The sequence below is a fragment of the Paralichthys olivaceus genome, chromosome 11, assembly GCF_024713975.1.
Source record: "Paralichthys olivaceus isolate ysfri-2021 chromosome 11, ASM2471397v2, whole genome shotgun sequence".
NCBI lineage: Eukaryota > Metazoa > Chordata > Actinopteri > Pleuronectiformes > Paralichthyidae > Paralichthys > Paralichthys olivaceus.
In genome coordinates, this window is record NC_091103.1 from 21,243,932 (window position 1) to 21,264,950 (window position 21,019).

The following is a 21,019-nucleotide window of genomic DNA, read 5'->3' on the forward strand; positions in this document are numbered from 1 at the left end:
GTTTAGTGGTGTGTGCGAGACAATGCTGCCGCGCTGACATCACCTGCGCACAGTGACAGGGACCGTCTGTAGCTTGGAAATAAATCGGAGGATTCTACGGATCAGCCATCTGTGGAACAACCTGTTCACCCTTGTTTGATTACATCCAGCAGGCCAGGCAGGCTCGGCTGCTCCGTCTCCTGCTCCATCTCCGTACATCTCTCTCTCTCTCTCATACTTTCCTCTCTGCACTGCTACGCACTCTGATTTTCTCTTTGCAGCCTTTTTCCCAGGCATGAAATATTCCGAGAATTGGATATGCTTCAACTAAAATATGATGGACTAGCTTTATCATAAATTCCAAGGCACTACAGTAGTGACAGTCTCTTCAAGCCTTGAATCTTTTGAGATGATGAAGAGCATTTAATATCGCCTCCTCTCAATAAAGAGGTGAATGTGTGCAGTAATGAAAAGGACTGCTCCGTTAGCAAAGCTACCACAGCTCAGAAAGGTTTTGCTCGGTGTTGCATGTACCACTGTACTATGTTCTCCTTCCAATCATGTGTTAAAAGCCCCTTTTATTTTTTACAAACCTTTTTAATCCACACAACACCAAAAGGGCCATTTTTGTGCCGCCTCTTTTTCATGCCACCCCCTCTCTTACTCTCCTCTCTGTAATGGGTTTGAAAGCAGAAGAGGGCAGAGGCATACCAATCCCATTACCAATCCCAATCTTATCAGCAGGTACTTGGTGGACCCTCTTGCAAACCTTTATATGAATTTCCTGGAATTAGAAGAGCCTCTGAAAAGGCCGTCTATCAGATCTCAACCATGGGGAGCTCATTGCTGCGACGTGTGTTATCATCACTTCTCATTGTTCCAATGTCACAGCAGAGCCAGAGAATTATGTGTCATATTTGCACAATTGCGCCATTTGTATTTGACAAGCGTATTCCCAACTAAATGTGCGATAAAGAGAAGTCGCTGTGGTTTCCCCCTGTGAATTCCAGGTGTTTCTCTTCGACGTTGCCACCTGAACCAGCAGCATGCTCCTGAAGGAGCGGCGGACTAGGTTCTCCCATTTTTCTTGATAATGGTTTCAGATAAACAGTGCATCGTCCTCTCGCAGGCAATCTGATAAATACCCAATTACTAGTCAGGAGATGAGTGCGACAAGTGGGCGCCAGGGGTCTTCGGTTTGGAAATGTGGTATACATGACCTCCTTCATCCAGAAGCAAGTGGTGGGGTGCTTGACTAGGTAATTCAACTCATCACCCCGTTCCATTTAAATAAATGAATGGAAGGATTACAGATAAAGGAAGATTTATTTGAGCCTTCCCCTCTGGAAACCACAAACAGGTACGTGAAGATGCATCACTTTCCAATCAATGACCGTTTCAATGTGGTCGTTATTACGCCTGCTTCCATCAAAGGAAATGAGCATGTTTTACAAGAGTTGGTTTTAGTGGCCCTCTCTGCATTCACTTTCAATTCTGTTGGAGAGAAATGAAAGGCTCTTATTGTCCGTCCTTATCTGACTCAGTGAGTGCTGAACGGATTGAAGCCAATTAATCAGCAGTGACAAGAGGCATTGCTGCTGGCTCACTGACCAAGTCCCACAAAAGACAAGAACCATCAGCAGAACAGTCACTGCCCACATATTGATTTTTGGATGTCTGCTAATCCCGGACAGTGTCATTCAAAACCTGTGGTTTCTCATTATGACACTTCCACATGACCCAAGCACTTCAAGTCAATCGGGCAATGGAGGGGGTCACACCTTTGTTAGCAAAGTTACACAACTTTTCCATTTATTTGAAACAAGGATTTATGCTTAACTTAAGGGTAAGCTAGTTGGAGTTAACCTCAGAGCAGGAGTGAACTTCTTATTACCTCTGACTGGGACCTCTACACCTCACTGCTTAATCCATTTCTCTTTCATCTTCTGCTTTTGTGCTTTTGTGTTTCTGAAGCCCACGGACAGACTAAATGTATAGGAAAGCAGGGGGACACATCAAAGTGGACAGTAAAACAATACAGCAAGTACAAATATAGTATTTCAATTATATTTTATATGGACAGGATGTTAAATTTGCTGCATCCAGCATCTCACAACCTACATATAACATGTGAGTATTATATTTAGACAGAGTTTAGATAATCCAAAATATGCAACCAATTTTCACCACTGCTATTAACGACCCTGCGCTGTATCCATCACCATTAGGACTTCAGAGTTCAGCATTACTGAATGCTACTATAGTGCTTTTTCTTCCTAATCATATAACAAGCATGTTCAGTAGCAGGTACAGAAATTGAGAGATCAAACATAACAAGAGACGTCACAGGGATTGCACACGCTAGCAATTAATTTGTCTGATGGAATTCAAGGTCTTAGTAATATTAGGAATGGTAATGATTAGTAAGCATGTAAAGTACAGCACATGGTGCTTATGATTGAGAGGAAAATATTCAATCTGCTGTGAAGTTGATAGATTGAGGTTAAGGGGTAAAGCCTGCATTTAGCTTTTAACTCTTATACTTGCAGCAGTTTACTCCAAATATAATGGTTACAGCTGACAGTAAGTGTCATCAATATTAAATCTAGTATCTGTGCTGCAGCCCAGTTTGATTCTGGCTAAATATCCACTTTCAGCACATTATAACTCGGCCAAGTTTGGCTTCAATGAAGTGGCCAAAAATCACAGTAACATGAGGCTGGAAGAGCAGTGGAAATAAATCTGGATTTGTCTTAAAGTGTAGATGCAGAAACAAATCCCCTCAAGAGTTGTTGTGTTGTGCTACATCAGCATCATGTTTTGATGGATAGCTCCTGTGCCTCTCAAGCACTCTGTCCTCCATGTCACCATGGCTACTCCTTCCTCATAAAAGTGCCAACACTTCCTTAAGCATCTCACATTCACAGCACATTATGCTCCATCACTTCATTACAATAAAAGGATTAACCTGCCTGGCATCTGTAATGCACTTGGTGGGGAGGGTGGACAACACGAGGCTGAACCGTCCTTCCCCCTGAGCGTATATATAGATCATACTGTTCGTGCTACTAATCATCCAGACTCCTGTGGGGGCGACGGTACAGACTGTGGTAACATGGGGGGTTAAGAAACAAATATGAAGCCATTAAGATGTCCTGCATTTGACTTGCATATGCTCTGATACATTCCACAGGGATGGACCTGGTTTCACTGTCCCAGTTTATAGTGCTAGCCACTGTATGTCTTATAGAGTGATGCAGACTGGTCACAAGAAACACTTTATATGGTGGAAACTATTTCCGACAGTGTTCAGTCAGGCCAACATCTTTTCAATTTTTCATTCCAGGATTGATGTTATTAAATTGCTATAATTTAATAGAGGTAAAGGGTCTCTTCATCAAAAAACTGGCAAATCGATGATATGAGGAAAAACCTGAATTACAATAAATTAGAAGAGCCGAAAGCACTCCAGTGTGACAGGGGAGATGGGCTTGGTCACATGAGGCCTCCCCACAGTGATCCGTCTTCTCATGAATGTGATCTGTGATAAATTAAAAGCTGATTATTTCCTGGAGGGAGAAGCCAAGCGCTCGGCCCCCAGCCCCCTCACTGGCGGTGATGGATTAGTCCAGAGTCTGCACTATGGACCTGTCCCCACTGACTGCACAGCCATGGATGCCACAGGCCTAAGTGCCTCCTATCAAGATGCCATCTCTGACAACTCTTAATTTATTTGAATAAATGCTCCGCCATCTCCTTAAAGGACAATTCAATGTTTTCGTGCGACAGATGGATGGTTCTTTGATTTTTTTCAACATCCAATCCCTTTTTAACACTGGTACATGAATCTGTGGAGACATATTTATAAAAGCTTTTATGTCAAGAAAACAACATTTACTTAACACAAATGCAGCTGTATTGTATTTGTGTGACCTAAGCTTATGAATGAGTGGTTTCATGATTAAAAGCACATTTTTGTCCTCATATTTTCAGTTAAATGTAGTCACTGTAATATAATATGCAGTAAAAGTAGCATGAAGGGCACAGGCTAATTCCTGATGAGAAATGTGTCATGATAAAACAGTGTTATTGCAGTCAGAGAGCACTTGGCAGCTATAGGTTCTGTGTGCGAGCTCAGGTGCGCCTCCATGAGCTATGCTTTTTACATAATGGGCCCATTCACATGTGTCTGGACCATTTTTCCTGGGTCGGCATCATTTGGATGGCCAACAGTGCAATTTGTCTGCAGTGATTGGGTCTGCCCGTGTGGCGACAAAGGCGGTCTGTCCGAGCTATTGTGTCCTTTTGTGTCCCATATGTCAGAAGTCTGCTGCACAAACAATGCAGTAACTGCCAAGAGCACAATAGTCATTATCTCCTCTAGAATCACTGTCATTATCCGGCTGCAATCATAACTCTAATTACAAAAGTTGCTTTGTAAGCAGGTAGATTATGCAATGTTAATTACTCACGCACAATGCTGCAAGTGCGTGTTCAAATGCCACTCTTTATTGTGCCCCGCACAAAAGCAGCACACGTTTTACCCTCTGCCGCATGCAAAGGAACGTTGGGTCCCTTGGTGGCTGGATTAAGTCCTCGTGGTGAGATTACACTCTTGTCATTAATAATATCACATTAATAATAGTTGTAATAAATCACTCATAGACAGATCATGTGACATAAACCAATATATATGTGTGTGTAGCTTTAATTGATGAACCTCACCCTATTAACTCGTCCATCTCATTAGTCAATCTCACCTGAAGCATCAGCTGCAGAAGCTGAACTGTTTTTTAAACTATTTTCCAAGATTTCAGACTCTATCACTTGCGTTCTTTTTCATTCTCAAGGTGCCACTTCCCTTGTTCCTGCATATAGATAACGTCATTGACCTCTTTCCTAACATACTGAGCTTTAGAATCAGTCACAGCCACCACGGCACAGCCACAGAAACATGCTGAGGTAATAAAGGTTTGAACATTTACAGAATGAACTGACCAAAAATTGACTATGCCATTGTACTAACCTTATAGTTTATTTTCAAGGTGAATCAATATATGTATAACCCATTTTCAACCATGCATTCTTCAATAGACACATTCAGCAGCAAGTTTTCTATACACACACACGACTCATGATGACTTCCTCACAAATAGCACAACAACAGCCTTTTTGCATTTATCACCATAAAGGTGCACTTCACCGACCCACTCTGGCAAATTAAACCCTCAGAATAATATCTCCATCATTGCTGTATTTCTGTGCTCTGACACAAGCATCTATCTGGCTCTGGAGAGCAGCGCAGCACAGCCTGCCAACTCGGAAAGACCTGAAACCATGGGGCAATAAAAAGTGACATCAGCAATGGGAAAGTTAATAGTGTGTTTCAGATGCACTTTCTGGAGGACAGGAGCAGCAGAGGTTTCATTCACTGTAAGTGACAGTGGCTGGCAATCTCCCTCTGCCTTCCATATGCCCTTATGAATTCCAACCTGCTCTCTGTAATAACTTATAAATAGGTAAGGCTTCCAGAGGGGTTTATGTGAATATCGCGTCTGGGTATGCACAGCATTTATTGTCTGTGTACAGTGTTGATGGTAACAGCTTGTTCTGCTTGTTCATCTATCTCATCGTGTGGTGTGTGATTGCAGTCGGCAGTTTGCAGTAAGTGCCACACTAGTAGTTATGCAAGGCTATCGACTTGATATGATTTCTAACTTTGAGGAGCTCATTTGGGCACAGCTGTCAACGCCTCAAGCTGAATAAACAGAATACAGAAACATGCAGACAGACTGACGACAACATGACTGCAGGCGTCTGTTTAAAGTGGGCCACAGGCACATTTTCTTCTTCTGAATACATGCCCGGTTCAAATCTGACATACTGCTCATTGCATGTGATTTATATTTTATCATTTTTCTTTGTGGGCAAAGTTAACCTGCTGTCATCAGAGCAGAGTGACGTTCAACAGCTAATACTTAACTCTGTGTTCCATGATAAAAAAACAACACACACACCTATAACTATATCTATCAATTTGACATTTCAAGACCATAGACTAAATATAAAGATGGATGACATGGCCACTCCTTCCTCCTACTATCCAGAAAGCCAATACATATTGAAAACAAATGCTGCCATCTTGGGCTGATGATGTCATTTGGAGCCAGAGCATGTGCAGCAGCGATTGAGTGATGAAGTCGGGGTATTGAGGTCCCACGGATCAGTCTGAGCTGTCAATCATGATGTTTCACCCTGGTTTTATAGCATTAAATCATGAACTCTTGAACATATATTGGTTATGTATTTAAAGTTTTTGGTTTGACCTAGGTCACATCTGCTAACACGGAGAAGGCAGGCTTTTAGGCTGTATCCATCCACCTGTGGGTGATGGAGACGCTTTGGCTTCGTGACGTACATCTTTATGCACAGTACATGATCCAGATTTGTCAGGAGGAGCACGATTCAGCAGGTGTATAAGGTCTTCTGTGGCTCTGGAGGAGCTTTGTCAAGACAGAGAAAATAACCCTGATGGTGACATAATCCTTTTTTCATCAGGGTTATCAGGCCTCGGGCTCCTCAGAGACACCGAATCTTCAATAGGAAGCTTGAGTTAAAACCTGGGAAGTGGAAGGTCTAATCACAGATGTTTTTGCATTGCATTAGAGGAAGCGTGGGAGATTTTGAGGCTCATATGGGAACTAAAAGTCAGCTTGCAACAGCCTCTGCTTTTTCAGATTTTGTTTGAAACTTGTCAGATGTGAGAGGTTTAACTCACTTAGGACACCTCTGACTTCTGTTATTGTAAATATTTTACCATACGTCAAGAGAAATATCTTGTATTCATAAGTTAAGTTAAAGTTAAGGACTTTTGTATTAATTTTTTCACTTTTTTCTCTTTCACTTAAGCAAAAAAATAATCATTAGGGCTTTCCTCAAATCCTTCAAGTGCTACTTTATATGTCAAGAGACGGACTAGTTTAGATGTGAAACTGGTGCAGTTTCTATGCTTACACTGGGCTTGACAACTCATAGCAGTAAACGTTCATGCTCCAGGGAACAGCAGACAAGGATCAAATGTGTGACGTGAGACATGAAAACCATACGTGGATGATCAGCTGCAAAGATCAGGAAAGACAGAGAGAAAACTCAGGTAGATAATGAGAACACAGAGGGTTCGAACAGACTGACAGGAGCAGTGGTCCTGAACATGTAGGAGGTTCAACAAGCCCCTGACATGGTGAGCCCTTCTCCTCGGGACCCTGAGCCTTCAGCAGAGCACGTCATCTCTCCATGAGGATTTCATCACATTAGCCTAATCCAGGCACGGAGATAGCGGCCGCAGCCACACTGTACCATTCACAGGCAGACACGCTGACAATAACCAATTAGAGCTATCATGCATACTGTAATTAGCAAGACTGACTGATGTGAGCTTGTGTAAAATATATTCATATTATCCAAATTACAAATAAGCACATTCATCTAATTAGCGCTCATAGCTCGCAAGCTTAATTAAAGTTAATGCATTATGATACCCAAAAATCCAGAGATTACAATACTCCAAGGTTCTTGTTAATTAGAGTATTCACACATTGACAGACAGGGATCACAGCCTCCTTTTCCCCCTCAGCCAATTAAAACTGAGGGTCAACATGTTTTTTGAAATTTTTCTACAAGCCTGATGAGAATAATTTCAAGTCCTCCAGCTAAATCTTGCTCTTTCGCCAAAATATCGTCTTGCTTTTCAAATCCTCCCTATGAAATGATACGAAAAGCCAAATGAAATTGGCAGTTAGAGAGTCTGTCGTCCACACAACTCCGCCTCAATGTTTGTATGCAAAAGTTTACAAAAAGGAGATTTTCACTTTCCTCCCTCTGTATTAATCTTGACTCTGGCGAGCACACAGAGAAGCCTGAGGTGAATGTTCATTGTATCGCAGAGGACTCACACTTTGCAGAATTACCTTTGCTCCCACGTACTCTGCGAAGCCGCATTAACATAAAAGGGCTCATTACAGTATTGCGTGGCTGTGGGGGTCAGCTTTGTTATTAATGGGGGGGCATCTGAAAGAAAAGCACCAGTGTTAATTTGTTGCTGGACCTGGGTATAAATCAGACAGAGCAGCCTCCTCACACGTTGCCCTCGTTACTGCAACTTTTTTGCAAGAACCGAAAAATTCCCGTGCTGTACTCAAACGGATCATCTCTGCTGTGTTTTACAATTTGAGAGCATATGAGGGCAAAGATCTTGAAAGAATGAAGAAAAACTGCCTCCATTAATAAATTGTCAAGAGAGAAATATACTACAGAAAAAATATGGGATCTCAAAGCTGCAAAAGTTTCACTTTTCGGTCTTTAACACTTCAAGAAAAAGTTTGACATCTTGGGAAAAGCATTTATTCCTTTTCTTGCTGAGAGTGATTGATAACACTCATTTGTGGCCTACACATGGAGCTATACAGCCCTATAGTTACCTGAGCTAACAATTGAGGTTCCACCTCAATGTGGCTCCCGAGATCTTAAATAAATAAATGATGATGATGACACCCACTTAAAACATTGACAAAGACAACTGGAATTTGAAAAATATGTATCATCATCGTACTTTTTTCGAATGCAACAAACCTGCCGTGGAACTCAAAATACAGATGCCTCTCTATCATTATATTTGCTTGACTCATTCTTAAAAGCTTTACCAAGTGTTTTTGAGTGCTTGGGGGTTAGAGATGAGAAAGAGCCAGCCATTGCACCCAAACAAGAGCGAGCAGCCGACTGCAGGGGTTTTTCTATTTATAGTATGATCATAAAAGGGTACAACAAGTAGGATGTTTCCTGTCTCGTAGCCCCAGGAGGTTTAACATGCTCCAACAGGGCTAAATGGGGAAAATTCAAAGAATTAAAATGCACCAATCAGGTAATAGAAGTCAATGCAATTTAGATTTGCCAATTTTCAACTTGTACATCATTATTTTGAATTGAGAAGACATACAATCATATGTCATACCAAATGTTAAGCACAATTAAATATGGTCGATGATTAATTTAAGTTGATGCAAAATACATTTTCATTAGTACAGAACTGGATTGAATTACAGCAGATCTCTGGGAAATCATTCTGCTATCTTGTGAGATTGATAGCAATATAATCTAGTCCAGTTTAAAGAGAATAGTTGATTTGAGAGTTTGAAACTGGATTTATAATACTGTATGTGCTTACATTACGGTTGGCTTCAGGCATTCGGAAATACTCTGAGGAATAAGGAACGTGACCTGTTTTTCTGCAGATGAAAGGGTCATTCAATAAAATAATATCCATAAATTACATCTCGGGATGAAAAGTAAGCTGGGGAGGAATATGCTGTGCAACTGAATCAGTAAAGAATTTGTTCATAACTGCATTGCGTCACTTAGGGTAACTGGAGATACTGTATGCAAATGCTTAGACTGATGAATATATACTGACAGCAAAAGGGTTGTGTGAATACAAAACAAAAAACAAATTCAAGTTAAGAGTTGCTCATGCATCATAATAAGATCAACGGCTGCATAAGGCTTTGGGCTTCATCATATTTGCATTTACCTAAAATAGCACCACTTTGCAGAGCTTAATTGACACTGACAGCTCAGCAAATCTATAATACTAATAGGTATTATTTACCAAGTAAATACCTATTTATATTTTCCAAATTGTGAAGTGGACAAGGGTTGTGCCATAAACACACCTTGTGTGCTGGAGGATAGCAATTGAAAAATATCAATGGTAACAACTTAAACTGCACATTTGACCTTTTACAACTGTTTTTTACAATCCAAAGTTAAGCACTAAAAATGAGAGTCACTGCGTATATATTGAATAATGGACAGGAGCCAGTTGGAGGCATCCATGTATGGTTGCTTTCAAATACTTTGTAAGTGGACTGTGTTGTCGAGTTGGATGCATCACAATATTTAATTAGTAGAAAAGCCCTTGTTGCCCGCAGACAGAGCCGGTTTATTTCACAGTAAGTGAACTTGCATTAGTCATCAAATAAAACAATGAAGAACGGGAAAGAATTGGCTCAATAACAAACTGCATGACTGAGAATAAAATCCTCAGGGAGCACTGTGTTGAGATAGAACCTCACTTATCATACATTTTGCTTAAATACACATTGAAAATTGGCTTTTCTGCATCAATATCTTTCTATAACAGAAAAAAAAAAGATAAAATGTAAATGAGAAGTGTATGTGCCAATTTCTTGTTCATTGTTTGGCGTCCACAATAATATATATATATATATATTGAATCCAGTAACACTAACACACTGTTGTTGCTGTTCTTTACATTCACTTGAAGAAACGTTTACACAAAGACAAACTCAGGCACACAAGCTCGCAGACAGACTCAGAGGGTATTCCTGTCTCCTGCACCCTGATGTAGATGGATGCCCCTGGCTGCTGATCCTGAATCTACATTAGGTCATTACAATAAACAGCGTGGCCCAACGACGCCCGCAAAGCGGAGGAAGCAGAGCAGCTTGGGAGGAGAACTACTCTCTCAACCCTGTGGGGAAACAACGTTGACACAGTCATCTGTCTTAGTTACTCAGGAGTTAGACCTACTGACACACACACACACACACACACACACACACACACACACACAGACAGAAGAGCCGGGGCAGCCCCTGCAATCCTGCTATGTTGTTATGATACTGCATTAAAGGAACTAATGGAGTGCATCAGAAAATACTGAAAGCATCACAGGGAGAGAAAGCAGCCTGGTTGGATTTAATGAAGACAAAAGTATTAGGTTGTTGGGCTTTGTTGTTTTCTGGTCAGCTGCAGGCAAAGTGCAGCAAGGTTGGACATAACCTCACTTCGGCACAGGTGACTTCTGACCCTGGGTATCAGGTGATGGTAAAGTGGACCAGATCACAGCGGAGAGACGCCAGTGATGAGAAGTCTGGGGGGGGGGGGGGGGCGTGGGGTTGGAGGAGAAAAGGCAGGACAAGGGCGTCACTGCGGTGAGCTCTCACTCCGTCACCCAGGGGCTGCCTGTGTTTACGGAGCTGTCAGTCACGTGGTGAGGCCTCTCCCAGGGGACACGGGCCACCAGGGCGATGAGAAAATAATAGCTCCTTCTGTCAGAGCTTCCAGGGACAGGGGTCTGATGGACACCGCTGGGAATTAGAGCCAGCCTCCGAGACACATCCCATCCTACACTTAAACACGGGCAGGATAGACAGTCACACACAGGGCAAGGTGGAGGAAAAACACATTGGTCTCGCCAATGATATCAATACCTGCGCAAGGACCCCCTCAATGTCTGTGATGTCCCTGTGTGTCCTGAGGGTTTTACTGAGACGTCTGAGGTAAGGGGATAAAATGAGTCAACATTATAAACTATTTTTAAAAGCAAGATGATGCAGCATCTTGTATCTTTTCTCTTTTATCTAAACAACCTTTATCTTTTTGAAAATGTGGCTATGACCACAAGGACGTTTAGGAAACATAAACCTGAAGAAGTGACCTTAGCAGTTTGAAGCGAAGACATAACAGAGTACATTTATAAGGCCTCTGGGATATCGAATGTATTCTTGTTGTTTGCCTCCTTTGATTTTTAGGGCATCAAAGCTTGTCAGCAATGTCAGCTCTCAAATCTGAAACATCCACACACATCCCTGAATGGATCAGCAGAGTTTTCAAAGTCCTCACAATTCAACTTTAGCATTAGGAATGCCATCTGGCCAAAGAAAATGTGATTGATTACCTATCTCAGAAGATTTTCAAGCCTCTGCAGTCTAATTTTCATATTGCACAAGAATGAACAGCAATCAATGGCTGCCTGGCAGGAAGGAAATCAATCTAAAAAATTGTTTGATTATTTGGAAGAGGGTCATGTGTGGAGTATTAACTGTTTGCAATGAATGGGATAAAACTACAGGTTGGTTTCTAAAGCAAATAGTGCCACACTTGTGCAACACAGCGAGGTGGACGTGCCTCAACTCCACCTAAGGACTGCAGCATAAAGAATTAAAGTCATGCTTTATAAAAGAGCTTCAGTATAGCCCTTGGTGATGAGCCGAATTGGAAACCACTGCCCCATCCATAAAATCAGACTTTAAATCAGGCTGAACCACCATTAAAAGGGTTGAGAGAGATAGCCGGGCTCATCATTAGTACAAACACTCAGAAATCATCGGGTAGCATCTGTTTTCTGCACATCCTCCTACATCAATGCTCAGAGCAGTACGCCTCGGGGAAGGCTGCGTTCGGAGGGCTATTCCCCCGTCTCTTACCATGAATAACAATCTCTCCCTCCAGGTAATTAAAGGGGACAAACGATGTCCACAGGGCCAAGCAAGCCCATTATTAAGCAAAGCAACTATTACACAGAGTGTGTACACATGAGGAGAAATAGGCTCTTCACACACCAGTCCAGGAAACATAATGGCCATTGATTTTGAGTGGACTCGCAGAGAGCGCGTTTCACTATATCTATTACAGAGATTAGTCCATGTATCTTTTTATCTACCTGCATTAATGCAATGCTGCACATTATACGCTTTGTTCTTCGCTGCCTGAAAGGGGGCGTCTAATGCCTTTGTCTCTGTCGGGAGCCCAGACAAGGCGATGCGCTCTTTACTGATGACCTGCCCTCTGTCGTGGGCTACCACTGATCCCACAAACTGCATTGACACACCACAAACACTGGCACAGACACACAAAAGCAGATTCCTATGCATTATCCCTGCTGCACACGGATTATGCACATTTATGTATGCAAACACACCATACAAATTAATGCACAAACATACACATACACAGAGTGTATTTGACTTTGTTACAGAATTAGAGCAGTGCAGACATCTGAGGCACAGACACACTGAGCACACCAGCCAGCTGTGTACTTTCTCATCCCAGTTGGAATTGGTTATTGACATCAAACACTGAGCTGCTGCTGAGCATGCACAAACTTTGACGCTATGTTTAAAGACAATGCACGACACAAAGAAGCTCATTCAAACAACAGACCTCATCCTGAATGCAATGTAGAATGGAAAGGCTGCAGAAGTGACCTTGCCATGTGTTGTTTTTTTTTTTATTTATGGATTACTCATCCCGTCTTGTCACTGTGTTGCACCATAATTATTCATTATTCATGACATTATGTATGCTGCAGGTAACAAAACCAAGATATTGAGGTAGTCTTATCCCATGCAAGATCACTAGCTCTAGTCAGTGATTAGTTATATCTGAAAGACTAGGAGGAGTAAATATGGGGCTACAGAACAGAGAGGAGGCAGATGGACGGGCAGAATAAAGGGGTGGACATTCTTTTCCTATGAAACATCTTGCTCTCATCAGCCTCATTTCCACATTTCAAACTTTGTCCAAATACTAGTCCGACCCGAATCAAAAGACACTTTGCAGACCTCAGGAATGAAAAACAACCCAAGCACATGTCAGTGTCTCACACTGGGGTCTGGGCAGTTTTACGTCTTTTAAACCTGATAAACAATACAGCACCTAAGAAGAATCACAAATGAATAGACCACACATATCCTGCCTAATGCTGGGCAGTATGGGCGCCACTGCTGGATGTCCAGACTGTAATGTAGATGTTTATCACAAGATGACGGAGGTGCAGAAAGCTGGTGGCAGAGAAAAAAAAAAAAGTAGATAAGAGTGGTGCATTAGTGAAAATGAATCTTTATGCTGCACCTATTGTGATGTTTGGCGTTATTTTTACATCCAGACACCCGGATGTTTTAAGGGCAATAAACACATTTAAATGCCTATTTTTCTTATTAAAGTTGAACTGACATTTGAATTCCCTTAACTTTTATTATGTGGGTAAATGTTAACTATGACAACACAGCAGCTGTTGCATATATCTCTGTTTTTCAGAGGAGTTTAAAACAATGTAAGCTTCAGGCTCCTGAGTGGGTGTTTTTCATTGCAACTGTTGACTGACATTTGAGAGCCAGCATTGCTATGAGCCCTGTATGTATTATGGAAAAAGTTTTTCCACTTTTCTGATACAGAAATTGCAAAGTAATGAACTATTTGCTATTTATAATGCTCATAGCTGTAAAACTTTTGGTAGGATTTGTAATCTACTGAGAAAGTGAAGTTATATATGTCAGCCTATAGGAAACTAATACTAATTTCAGTTTGACTTTGATCTTTGACATAAACTACAGATGCTGCACATTGGCTTTGACAGTGGTTTTCTGATCATTTACATTTGTGTGTAAGCTTTTCAACATGAGTAAGCCTTGTTCATGCTGAGGCGGCATGAACAGACCAGGAGCTTATCTCCCGATGCAGGGGCATGAAGCAGCTTACAGCAGGTGTTCAACACAAACCCATGGATAGGATAGCAGTCCATCACAAAGGCTTACTCCCAGCACCTGTGCTTGTATGGTTAGTGGCTAAGATTGCTTGAATTAAAAATATAAATATTGTTATAGCTTGGCTTGACCCCCAGTGGCAGTCAGGGTCAGTGCTGACTACCACCGGGGATCAAGATCATACTTTGGGAGTCGTGGAGCAGCAAATGCACAGTTATCCTGAGACAAGTCACAGAGTCTGGCCTCAGCCACATTTTCAATCTCTTCCATTTCACACGTTATGGAGCTGCTCATTGGGATGACATTGTCGATTTGGGAAAAGAACAAATTCCTCAGTTATGACGGGAAGGTGAATGTTGTGTCGCTGTCCTCGCAGTGAAAGTCAAACTAAACTGGTTCAACAGACAGCATACCAGTGGTAGCTCTAATTTCAGTAGCATTATCATAGTTTGACATATTTTTCTGCCATCACCAGAACCTGACACAAAAGATCATGCTTGAAAATTAATGATATATGAGATTATCTGTTAGCTCCTGCTGAATACACACACACACACACAGCGTATATTATGATGAGGTTTTTTTTGCCGAGCAATCTTCCAGGTACTTAACAGCTTCACCATGTGGTGCTGCAGACTGTCTGCTTGATTTACACAGCACTGAAGCTCCTCAAGAGGAACGCGAATGTATCTGTCTCCATGCCTTTGATCAGCATCTCCTCCATCCCATTTCCTGTTCTCCTCTACTCAACAGCAGCCATCCTCTCCTCCTTGCCCTGTTGTTATTGTTGTTGCTGATGAAGAAGTCAGTTATTCTTAACTCGCAGCACAGTATTCTGCCATAGTCCTCAGTGCATTTGACTCCTTGCCGGATGACGAATTAGCATAAAAAAGGAATTCACAGACTCAAAGAGGAATCACTGATGATGCATGAAACAATTCAAACATTTACATGATGCATAATTGTTGGATGATTAAAACAAAGCATCTAAATGCTAATTGTTATACTTGAGCCAGACAGAAGGTGTATAAAAAGTAATTAAAAACTGTAATCTTCTCCCTAGCTTCTCTCCATCTGCAGACAACTGACAAAATCCAACCAGTAAACATACCCGACTCCCTCCGGACATGACTAATTGACTTGCCACCATGGGTGACTGACATGCCATCCAGAGGGCACCATAATGGCCATGTCATGAGGGAATGATGAGACCTGTCGACAGCGAGCATCTCTCGACCTTTTGCATGTGAGGTCGGGTGTTGGAGGGAATACGATCCCACTGCTGTCGGACCCCAGCGCCTCGGGGCTCGGAGTGGATGAGCCAGAGATGACGGGGAACTGCAGCTTTTCAATCAAGCAACCTTGCAGGACAGCGATTTCATTCTATATAGCGTTGGAATGAAAAATAAAAACAATAAAACACAAATCAATCGTCAACAGCCTCAGGCCATTCAAACATCTTGAGGGTGGAGGGAAGATGAAGTAGCATGATGATAACTATCTCCATCATCTTGACCTAACAAAGGGTTATTATCGTGGGGTTTGTTTTTAGTTGTTGTTGGTTTGTTTCTAGAGCAGTAATATTTTCTGTACAAGAAATATCTCATAGTAGTTATAAAGGTTTTTATCATTCTTACTGTTCAAAACCAGTGAATATGAATAAGTGACAAAGAGTTTTGACAACAGGAAATGTGACTGCAAACGTAATCGCAATAACCAAATTACAAGCTGTCTGTGTGCTTTTCAAATAATCTTCACACATATTAGTTAGTGCTGTGGTCTTTTCTCTATTCATGTTTAATATGCATCTTGTCTTATTTCCAAATATCACTAATCCTGTCAATTAAATCTGTTATTTTTATGTTTTTGCTGCCATACACAGAATTCCACATTTTCCAATAAGCCCCAAATTCACGGTGAATAAAGAAATCCATTAAAGAAACAAAAGTAAGAAGGAGCTACAAGTCATTCGATTTATGTTGTTATTCTAGATGAATGATTTCTCATTCGTTTCTTTGTTCTACCTGATGTCTGTGTTAATTATGATCCAGTGTGATATATTCAAGACTTCAATTCAAGACAAAGAAAATGATATCATTCTGACATGTGGACCTGACAAGGACAAGATGTCAGACAACGGGGCAACATTTTTCCTCAAAAGCATATTCTTTGTAATGTAAAAACTAGAAAATAAACACAAAAGAATAATTGATAACTTGATAGAATAATGTTCAAACAGCAGAAGGAAAGTTTTAGTCTCATCTCATTTTTTTAAAAAGCAATAATGCCTTGTATGAAGAATCTATAATATCTTTATTGTTAATAATAATGTATGGTCTAAGAAGAAAGAAAAAGGTGATGATGCCTAAATGTTTCTTCACAATTCAAAGCAGTTTCCCTATAAAACAGGCAGACACAGGAGCTTGTGTGAAACAGTGAAAGCAAAGCATTGATTTGAAAATCCAGCCGACAACCCTAAACCATCATAGAACTGATGTAGAGCACACAAATATAAAAAGGTTCTTAAGCTCTCACAGTATCAAACAAGGCTGGAGCAGAAGAAGAGAAAATGTGAAAAGAAGGCACAGCAGCTGCATGGACAACGCTCCACCTGTCCACATATCCTCACAGCCATGTTGTAAATCTCACAAGTGCAGAGCGTCGGATTAGTGATGGGAGCAATCACTGGGAGAAGGCTACTCACAGTGGGTGACAGGGATAAATACACAGCACCGTTAACACCTGAGACATGTCTGACAACATGTAAAAGCCACTAGACCTCTTATTTATTGGCAAAGAAAAAGTTCAGGATAGGATGGATTAAAGAGTCATGTAGAGTGTTACACCACAGAGTGGATATAGGAAGATCCACTGAAACCATATGAAAAAGCGAAATAATGATGAAAAATTGTGGTTTCACATTCATATTATTACTTAAGCTTGAATATAATAAACACACAGTACCACAATACTGTAAAGTACAGAGCTAGACATTTTATTGGTTGTCCATGACAGAGACTTAGTCTTTGAGAATTCCTCCTGTGTTGATCCACAGTGTATTGATTCATCATCCCTCACTGTCCGCTGCAATCCCCGTTGAGATCCTGCTTTCAGTACGCCAATACAGTGCTGCTGGCTGAGTTACAAGCATCCCACAACACAAACCATGCATCACTCATGTCGAGCAGCCCGATAGATACATATTATGGCGGCGTTTAGCCTTTAAATTTCTAATGTCTGTCTTTAGAGAGAATAAAACCTCCACCTGCAGGTTCGCTTCATTCCCGTCTCTCCCTTTCCCTGGGGTGCGTGGAGTCATGTTGGAAACTTTCAGCACCACAGAGAGGGGACAGCTCCGCGTCCCGTCAGTCTGTCAACAGGCTGCTCTGACAGGTAACACACACACACACACACAGACACACACACACACACACACACACACACACACACACACACACACACACAGACACACACAGACACACACACGCACACACACCTGTCAAACCAGACACACACTGCTGATAGGAAGCCTGTACAATGAACTGCTAGTTTTATGGCACCGTGACATGAAAGCAGTGACACATACGACTTGCTGTATTAGACTCCTGTCTCGTCGTGTGCCAACTCTGCGTAAAAGCAGCTTTACGCAGAGTCCTGTGCGAGCTCCTTAGTCTGAGCAGTATCTATACCGAGGACAGCTGCAGAGCTGTGATGGTAGAAATCATACAGACTACACTATAGACGCACAGATAGCGTCCACACCGGCAGACAGACCAACACGAACCATTTTCACCCAAATTGCGCAGCACGCACACATGCACAGGCGCGCGCTCTACAGCTCGTGAAATCTAACTTACCTCTCCAAAATGAGGCGAAGGCTGCTGCACGTTTCTTCCACTTAAAATCAGAGGTGATCCATAACCAGTGCGTCCGTGAAACTTTTATTCGCTGCGCACGTTGTGGAGAACGACAACCGGGGGGAAATCTACAGCCTACAACTATGGAGCGACTTGACTCGGACGCTGGTTTATCCTCTTTTTAGAGACAAAGCACTGGAAATTCAAAGCAAGGCAGGGTCCTTCGGTAAAGCTTATCCTTCAGGGTGAAAAGAAACCAGAAATATCCCGTGTGTCGTTATGTGCAGCGCAGCGGTGAAGAGCGCACACTGATCTGTCCATGCTTCTTCTGCCCCTGCAGGGAGCAGCCGCGTCAGCCTCCCCGGGTCCTAAAGCTGCGCTTAACTAATGACACCGGTTATCTGCCTGCGAGTCTGTCAGGAGGCTGGAGTCACGCAGCCTCTTCAAATTACTGCTTTTTAAAGAGCCACTGTGACACATGGTCTCAGATGTTAAAATGAATGTCTAACAAAACGTGTAAAATCAAACAAAAAAGCATCACAATCAATTTTCCATAATCACCTATTTTACTTTGTCTCAATGATCGGTCTCCGTGAAACAGTGGAAACAACTGAGATCATTTCTGCGATTTGACTCCAAACTGGAGGCTTTAATGTTGCATATATGATCTTTTCAGTACATTTTCTTGAAGCTGTGAGATTTCACAACCAGCTTCTCTGGTGAAAGAACAAACTAATGATCATGCGGCTCATCAACCAGTTTAAAGGTTCATGTGGATATAATTGAGTTTCAGTGCAGCTTCCCTTTAAAGCTTGATGGTTTCACACACTTTGAGTTTATCAATATGATGTGAGTGACTCAAAGCATGTTTACGTAGAGTATCTAAAGTTTCAGCTGTGCCATAATGTCCCTTTAAGCACAGCATTGTAACGGCCAAGGCTCTGAGCTGCTGTCTGGTGGCTCTTGGATTCTTCCTGGAGGTAAAACACTTCATGCATGCACAGCGTCCACGTGCACACAAGCATTGAGTAAAGTGGAATATAAATAGGAGGGCGTGGCGATTAATTATTACCTCCTCAGCTGCATTACACATCTCATACATTTTAAACAGCCATGGGAAACACGTGACAGACAGGGCTGACCAGATTCAGAGCTCAGTTCAGACCACAATTCTTTATTTATCAATGTCTCAAGGTGGTAGAGTGACATATTCATAAACTCTGAATACATAATATTATTAAATACTGTATATAGAAATAGATGTAACAAATGAGTTGTCAATATTTCAATGTTTATAATAAGAGGTTATTAACAATTATATTTATTATATATTATTTTCCCTTACTAAATTTTAAAAACTGCCAAGCAAGGATTGCTTTTGTCCATCCAACCACTCATCCATCCACCCACCCATCCTTCTACCCATCCATCCATCCATTCAGTTTGTCAAATCATCAGAGCGTGACCATGAGCTATCAAGGCTGTGATCCATTAATTTCAAAGTGTATATTTGCCTGAGCCTATGAATGTCTTGATCCTTTAAGGCAAACACTTTTTAAAATACAGTACAGAAAACAAATTAACTCCATTCAAAAATCCCCACACCCAGCGCTCATCTCTTTGTAAATGTTATTTTTCCCTCTATCAATATATTCTATATATTTGGCTTCACATGTATCTCTATATTGATGCATTTATGTATTCCATCATCCTCTTGAATCATTCCATCAACTCATGCATTATGCTTCTTCTTTCTTTTCTCTCCCTTGCTTTTTTCAAAAAGTCCCATGTATTTCTAAAAAGGTAAATATGTATGTAACCCCCCCCCCTCTTCAATCACTGCAGAAGCTGCTTTTTCAAATAGACCATCAGGCTACTCCTCTTCTCTCCATGCATCCCAACAGCCTGTCTGCCCTGCGGTCAGAGAGGGGCGAGGTCACGTCTAGAGGGAACCGAGAATTGCAATCAGTCTTAATACTGTCCACAAACTCTTTATCCCACTTATGGACCTTTAGAGAACCTCATCCCCCCCTGTTATATACAGTGTCTGTTAGGCAGAAGTTTCAGACTGATTTAAATGCACCAAAGAGGTGATAATTGCTGTGCATTCAATTGTTTCATAACAGTTATGCTTCATTATATTTCAGGAAAATTACTTTCAAGGTCCTTGTTATGAGCACAACATGACAAATGATTGTCAACATTAAACTGGATAACTGCATAGTGGTTTATTATTAACATCTCAATAGAGCAGCACAGGTGTAAACAGAGCCTGGAGGAAATGATGGGTGGTCTAAAATATAAACCCACCCAAAAAATACAACCAAATATTGTACGAGGTATTCCACCAACACAAACTTCCATGATCAAATCCCATATGTTTCTGTGAATATACTGGATGGATTCTTTACCTTTACTCTCCCTTTAAGCTCAGCCCAAAAAATATACTTAAGGTGAATGTTAATGATGAATAAAAACTTTGAAAATTAGTTGAAAATCAACTAAAAGAGGCTAAAATGCTGCATGGAACTGCAGATTTGGATGCTATCGATAGTGTTGCTTTAACATTAAGGTATTTCAGTAAGTAGATGTTGGTCAGGACAGAATGGTTCATGAAATACCAGTCACATTACGTAAGTTAGAACAATCTCCTGGGATCCTCATTATTTTTAATATTGTTGCATTCATTTTGTAACTGTGCAATGTCTTTTCCTGAGCCGGAGACATGCCACTGTGGGTCCTACAAAATGTCAGAATATGATGTTGAGAGGCTGCTAAAGTTCAAATCCATTTACATTCACTTGGTGTGCCTGGTTAGAGAAGAAAACTGAGGAGTCAGCT

General features: G+C 41.4%; 1 protein-coding gene and 1 long non-coding RNA gene across 2 annotated transcripts in view; both read right to left on the minus strand.

The window, feature by feature from the left end:
* Positions 1-18,493, minus strand: part of robo1 (roundabout, axon guidance receptor, homolog 1 (Drosophila)) — a 206,046-nt gene extending 187,553 nt beyond the window's left edge. Inside the window, exon 1 of the mRNA XM_069534290.1 lies at positions 18,179-18,493. The gene's annotated coding sequence lies outside the window, so the exon portion shown is untranslated. The remainder of the gene's footprint in view (positions 1-18,178) is intronic.
* An 848-nt stretch (positions 18,494-19,341) lies between these two features.
* LOC138412031 (uncharacterized) overlaps positions 19,342-21,019 on the minus strand; it is an 80,793-nt gene continuing 79,115 nt past the window's right edge. Inside the window, exon 3 of the long non-coding RNA XR_011244552.1 lies at positions 19,342-20,120. This is a non-coding gene — a long non-coding RNA (uncharacterized lncRNA). The remainder of the gene's footprint in view (positions 20,121-21,019) is intronic.